At 48.7% G+C, this 6,702-nt stretch overlaps 1 protein-coding gene across 2 annotated transcripts in view; it reads left to right on the forward strand.

Annotated features, from left to right (window-relative positions):
* The first annotated feature begins 1,002 nt into the window (after positions 1 to 1,002).
* Positions 1,003 to 6,702, forward strand: part of LOC114636695 (zinc finger protein 862-like) — an 18,198-nt gene continuing 12,498 nt past the window's right edge. The window contains exon 1 of one of the 2 annotated variants that reach the window (XM_028784765.1): positions 1,003 to 1,070. The gene's annotated coding sequence lies outside the window, so the exon portion shown is untranslated. Of the gene's footprint in view, positions 1,071 to 2,067; positions 2,118 to 6,702 lie in introns of those variants that run through there. The other variant, XM_028784764.1, reaches the window with a different exon arrangement.

Raw genomic sequence — 6,702 nt, forward strand, 5'->3', positions numbered from 1 at the left:
AACTCACAGAGATCTGCCTGCTTCTGCCTCCTGAGTGCTGGGATTAAAGGTATGCGTCACCCACCTGGCTTATCTTTAACTTTTTCACAGAGTTTTCACAAGTGATAAGCCATGTCTAAGGTTTGATAAATTCACTGTGTTTGGAGAAAACTTGTAGCTCAGGGAGAAGTGACTTCCTGGAGTCGAAAATCCACAAGCCATTGTGGCCAGTGCTGGCCTCTGCCCAGAGCCCTGGCCAGCAGCCCTGTACTTTCCTTCCATTTGGTGCAAGTCTGCTGGACCCCAGGGGATGATAGTGCTTACCTTGTGTTTATTCCACATTTACCTGTTGGTGATCAGAGGGTCAGTGGGTAGCTGAGCTGTTCTTCACAGATAACATTGTAGGGAAGCTTCTACCATGGTCGAGTTTTTCCAGAATCTAGAGGAAGAGTAAAGCTTCTCTTCACATTCTTCTTGTTTTTCAGTGTTAGGAGGTAATAACTGGTCTGATCTTCAGAGCCTCAGGACTCTGGGAATGTGGTGTGGGTAAAACCCTCCCTAGTTGTAAGCATATCTAGTTATTTTTAACTGCTGCTTCCTTCACATCCAGTGGGGGAGTCATGGAGACAGGCAGTCAGTCCCCTCTACAGCCACAGTGAGTGTAAGGTGACCTTGGGACTCCAAGTGGCCATGTACAATTAGATGCTGTTCTCCTGTGAGATTTTCTCTTTCTTGAAGACCCTTAGATTTGACTGAATCAGTTTGGTTTACCTACTATCTGGAGCTTTTGGATTTGATGGCTTTCAGCAGGGAATTCATTCCTGAGCCTCTTGGTGCGCTTACCAGGAGAAAGGCTGCAGACATGCCTCGTGTCTCACTCGGACAGTGGGCTGAGTAATGCTGCTGTTTGTTACAGGAGCCTCCTGACCAGGAGCGGCTGAAGGATTCCAGCGTGTCCGCGGAGCTCCCTGCAACATTTGAAGACTTGGCCGTGTATTTCACTCGGGAGGAGTGGCAGCAGCTAGACAAGCAGCAGCAGGAGCTCTACAGAGATGTGATGCAGATGAACTATGAGCTGCTGGCTTCCCTGGGTAGAGCTTTCGATGGGCTTTTACACTCTACTGTCATTGGCTCAGGGACCTCAGGGCCGCTGTGACCTTCTCCCATTTTTGCCCTCTCCTTATGGGTAGAGAATGAGCCTGTCTTGTGTCCCTTGGAACACTGCCTGCCTTGGGTCACTGTCCTGTATCACCTCTGTATCATTCATCTTCCTGTCCATGCATCCCCCGGTCTTCTACTCCCACCCATGGACTATTAGCCATATGCTGGGTGTCCGGTGGACTAGTGGCATCTGCATGCCTCTGAGTGAAATTGAAATAGCTGAGTGCCATAAGAGGTCTGGCAGAGTAGCCTGAGGCTACTAGCTACTGATGTAGGACAAGTCTGGGTGTGGGAGAGAGGAGTCAAGGAGCCTTCGGAGAAGTGTTACAAGGGACATAAATCCAGGTCCCCTGGATGGAGGAAGGAGGAGGAAGGACACCTAGACAGAGGGTGTGAATGGCATGGGCAGAGCCTGAAGACAGATGGGCCTCTCAGGGTTCCTACTCCATCTCAGTGGCCTGAGGCTCTTCCATCTTTTCCAGCAAGTACCATGGCCTGGGTATTCATGTCAGTAAGTCTGGGACCTGGAGAGTGATGAGGGTGGTAGAGCTGTACGGACTTCTCCTGCATCTGTTCCTTCTCATTTTGCATCACTATGGCAAACACCCCAGTTTGCCATGTAACCTCAGATGGGGAGACAGCTGTTGTGTTCTAGAACTGGCATTTCCTAATTTCACTGGTGTGCACTGAAGCAGGAGTTGGCAGGCAGGGCAGGCCACTGTGTACACACAACTGCAACAGCGCCTCTCGTGACTTCCGCTGCTGAATGACTTCTCGATTGGCCTGTCCCCTTGTTTATACTACAGCTGTAACCTGGATTACTTTCTAACACTTTTTCCCCTTTTCTTCTTTTTAGTGTGTATGAGTGTTTTGCCTGGATGTGTATCTGTATATCATGTGTTTGCAGTGCTGGTGGAGACCAGAAGAGGGCGTCACATCCCCTGGAACCGGAGTCACAGATGGTTGTGAGCTGCCATGTGAGTGCTGGGAATTGAACCTGGGTCCTCTGGAAGAACAGGCAGTGCTCTTAACCACTGAGCCATCTCTCTAGCTCTACTTTCTAACATTCTTCTTCTATATACCTATCTTTATTATTACTCATAGTTCTATAATTATTTTTATGTGTGTGTGGTGCTGAAGTTTGAATCTAAGGCTTGTGTGTGCTAGGTCAATGCTCTGCTGCTGCAGTACACCCATACAGTTGTTTGCAGTGCTTAGGGCTCCCTAGACATTTCAGAAGTTCCTTAAGTAATCATTCTCTCATGGTGACAGGGTGTTTGTCCCCTAGGTCTGGGTGCCTGTGAATGTGGCACACTTTCAGAACATCAGCACCACAACTGTACAGCTAGGCAGCAAGATATTTTTGTTCCTTGTATCTTATCTCAAAGTAGTATGATGTACGCACATAGGAGTGCTTCATAGTTCTCTTTTGGTAATTTTTCCCCCCAATTCTTAAGTCTGGAAGTGGAGACAATGGCTTTTCTGTGGCCTGAATGTCTGCCAAAGACTGGTCAGATGTTGAAAGCTTTGTGTGTGTTTGATGTGATACTTAAACCAATCCTGTAAGTAGGCAGTAATAGTTTCCATATGAGGACAGCCCCCAGACTGTAGTCATTTATATGGTAAGTGACCAAAGTGAATCCTACTGTTTTGAACTGAATGTCCACTGGACTCGGATGAGATCCTTACTGTGTATGTTTGTTACTAGTTGGACTCCACTTTGAATGGACACCTTTGTGGTCGTCATGTTGGTATTCAAATAATGGCACCACATAAAAGGTCTTTTAAAGTTCAAGCTGTGTGAGATTCCAGTGTTTTAGTCTTTCTTCCCTGCCCCCAGCTAATAGAGGTGTCTCTTTCTACCTTCCCTGTAGGTCACTGTTGATTCTGTTACCTTAGTGAGAAGTGGACGGACATTTAGGCCACACCTTCCTTTGACTGCTGCTTCTCAGAGTTTATAATGGGAAAGACAGTTACAGAGTTAAAATGGGGAAAATGTTCTTTCAGAGTTTGTCATTCTCGAATGTGGCATTTATTTTGGTTTGTGGGAGAATGGAACTGAACCCCACACTCATTCTAGGCAGTTGCTTCACCATTGTGGTGGTTTGACTGAAAATGGCTCATAGGGAGTGGCACTACTAGGAGGTGTGGCTTTGTTGGAGTAGGTGTGGCCTTGTTGGGGGAAGTGTGTCACTGGGGGACAGACTTTGAGGTTTCAGTGACCGTCGTCACTCTCTTCCTGCTGCCTGTCCATTTGGATATAGAACTCTCACCCACCTCTCTAGCAGCATGTCTGTCTGTGTGCCACCATGCTTCCCACCGTGACGATATCTGAACTGTAAGCCCGCCCTGATTCAATGTTCTTCTTTGTAAGAGTTGCAGTGATCATGGCTTCTCTGCACAGCAATAGAAGCCGTAACTAAGATAATCACTGTGTTAGTTAGGGTTACCATTGCTGTGAGTTGTCTTAGGATTTCTCGTGCTGTGATAAAACACCATGACCAAAGCACCTTGGGCAGGAAGGGGTTTGTTTGGCTTACACGTCCATATTTATACTTCATCTGAGGAAGTCAGGACAAGAACTCAAACAGGTCAGGAACCTGAAGGCAAGAGCTGATGCAGAGGCCTTGGAGGGGTGCTGCTTACTGGCTTGCTTCCCCTGCTTTCTTATAGAATCCAGGCCCATCTGTCCAGGGATGGCACCACCCGCTATAGGCTGGGCCCTCTCCCGTCAAACATTAAGTAAAAAAAATGCCTTGCAGGCATGCCTATAGCTCAAGTTGATGGAGGCATCTTCTCAGCGGAGGCTCCCTTTCTCGGATGACTCTAGCTTGTGTCAAGTTGGCATAAGACTGGCCAGCACAACTGCTGAGCTACGTCTTCATCCCTGGACCTGTTTTCAAACAGACATCTCAGTTTGCTGCAATCAGTTTCACATTAACTTCCATCTGCTTAGCCATTGTATGGCTCAGAGATCTTCAGCAGATATGAACTTTGAGTTATAGCCACTTACCTGTCAGTCACGACCACCTGGCTGATCCAGCAGTGCTGAGCCCACAGAGGAGAGTCACTGTCCCATATTGGAGAGGGCTTGATCCTCTCTGATCTTTCATGGCGTTTGGAATGGCACCCAGGGCTCACACTGGACAAGCGCTCTCCCTCTGAGTGCCATCCACCACCCATTCTGCTCTCAGTGTTAACTGTGCCTGTCCCGCTCTCAGTGTTTCCTGTCGGTCTTTCATTTTTGGATTCATTCACTTAGAACTGTCTTTGTGTGTCACTCTGCAAACCGTTTGACTGCTCCTTTATTTCCGTGTTTCACATTCTGTTTTCACACTTTGATCGTATTTGATGAGGTCTCTTGCTTCCTGCCAGAAAACATCTAATTTACATTCAACTGATAAGAAACTGAAATTTGTCACTGGGCATGATGGTGCATGTCTGTAATCCTAATCCCAAGACTCAGGAGGCCAAGACGGAAGGATCAAGAGTTTGAGAGGCTGACCTGAGACTATGTGAAAAAGAAAAGAGAAGAAGAGCTGGAGAGGGAGAGGAGAGGGAAAGGGGGACCAGGAGGATATTTGTCAGTAACAGAAACATCCAGACTGGCCTAGGTTTTTTGTTTTTTTGGGGGGTTTTTGGGGGGCTGGTTTGGTTGTTTCAGACAGGTCTCATGTTTATTAGCCCAGCCTCAAACTCACTGTGTAGTTGAAGATGGCACCAGACTTCCAGTCCTCCTGCCTCACCTCCTAGGTGCTAAGACCACCACAGCAGGCTTATGCTGTCCTAGGGATGTGTGACGGTTTGCATAAGCTTGGCCCAGGAAGTGGCACTATTAGGAGGTGCAGCCTTGTTGGAGTAGGTGTATCACAGTGGCCATGGGCTTTAATACCCTCATCCTAGCTGCCTGGAAGCGAATCTTCTGCTAGTTGCTTTCAGAACAAGAGGTAGAACTCTCAGTTCCTCCAACCTCAAATATCTGCCTGGACACTGCCATGTTCCTGCTCTGGTGATAATGGACTGAATCTCTGAACCGTAATACAGCCCCAGTTAAATGTCATCCTTAAAAGAGTTGCCTTGGTCATGGTGTCTGTTCACAGCAGCAAGCCCTAACTCAGACAGGATTGAACTCGGCATGCTGTGCACACTGGGTGCACACTGGACAAGCACTCCACCGGCGTCCCAGCCCCTTAGCCTGGGATTGTTAGTAAAGCAGGACGCATCATATGCTAAGCCGTCAGGTCGTTGACTATGGGTTAGCAGTGCCTGCTTCTGAAAGAGTGTCTGTTTGTCTGTTTTGAGACAGGGTTTCTCTGTGTGGTCCTGGCTGTCCTGGAACTCACTCTGTAGACCAGGACAGCCTTGGTCTCATGAGATCTGCCTGCCTCTGCCTCTCGAGTGCTGGGATTGAATGCCAGCCCCGTGCAGCTGTGAAGACGTTACTGAATAGGAGCCAAAACTGAGAGGGAAGCTGTGCCCTAGGAAGGTTAGACTCACCAAGGGGAGGCCAGAGGGCAGCTTCTCCAAAGCTGGTCACAGGAGTGTGCTTCAGGTTAGGGCAGCCTGGAGCTAGAGGGCGAGACCAAGCTAGGCCACAGTAATTCTTTTAGATCTGGTATTTGGAGTGGACCTCACCACTCTGGGGATGAGAGTAGCCAGGAAGGATCAGAAATCTTTATTGTCTTGAAGTTCTCCAGATCAGGCCACGTGAGCTCAGCTGGGCTCCCTGCTGTGGTTCCCACAGCCCCAGGATCAAGATCCTGGCCGGGAGCCTCTGCCTGAAAGGACCCGTGGAGGGAGGGCTGCAGGCTCATTCCCAGTAGTGGTAGAGTCCTCTGTGTGGTTGAGGAACTGAGGGCTTGCTGGCCATTCACCAAGCACCATGCTCGGTTGTTCTTGTGACCAGCCCCACAGCCACGGGGAGAGAGGCAGTGGTTCAGCCCCACCTTCCCTACAGCAGGCAGAGAGGCTCCCAGTCCGTTTGGTAGCTTCCCCCAAGACGTCCCCAGCACCTCGCTTCCTGAGCTCTCGCCCTGTGCTTTCTGTGTTTGTGCCATGACCTAGCTTCAAAAGAGTAGGTGGCAGGCGCCTCATTTAAAAAAAAAAATCAGCTATTTGATAATTTTTGTGCTAAATGTTTTGATTATATTCACCCCCTCCCTCAACTCTTCCCAAATCTACACCCCCTTCCTCACCCATCTAACTTTGTATCACTTTTAAAAACCTCATTGAGTCCAATTTATGCTTTTGGGTGTATGGCTTTTCATGTGAGCATGGTCAACTTAGCAAGGGTTACACCTCCCCCTTTCCCATCAAATGGCAGTAGGGGTGGAACTGTGCCTACCTCCCCTCCCAGTACTTGAGTTTTGTCTGACTTGAGCTTGCTCAGTCTTGTGCATGCTGTCACAGCTACCCCTGTTTATATATGCAGCTGCACGGTTGTGTCCAGGAAAACACTGGCGCTTACTATCTCTCTGCCCCCTTTCTTGCAATGATCCTTGAGCCTTGGGAGGGGTGTGGGATATAGCTGTGGGATATAGCTGTGGGATATAGCTGTGGGAT

The sequence above is a fragment of the Grammomys surdaster genome, unplaced genomic scaffold (assembly GCF_004785775.1).
Source record: "Grammomys surdaster isolate TR1022 unplaced genomic scaffold, NIH_TR_1.0 124820, whole genome shotgun sequence".
In the NCBI taxonomy this organism is placed as follows: domain Eukaryota; kingdom Metazoa; phylum Chordata; class Mammalia; order Rodentia; family Muridae; genus Grammomys; species Grammomys surdaster.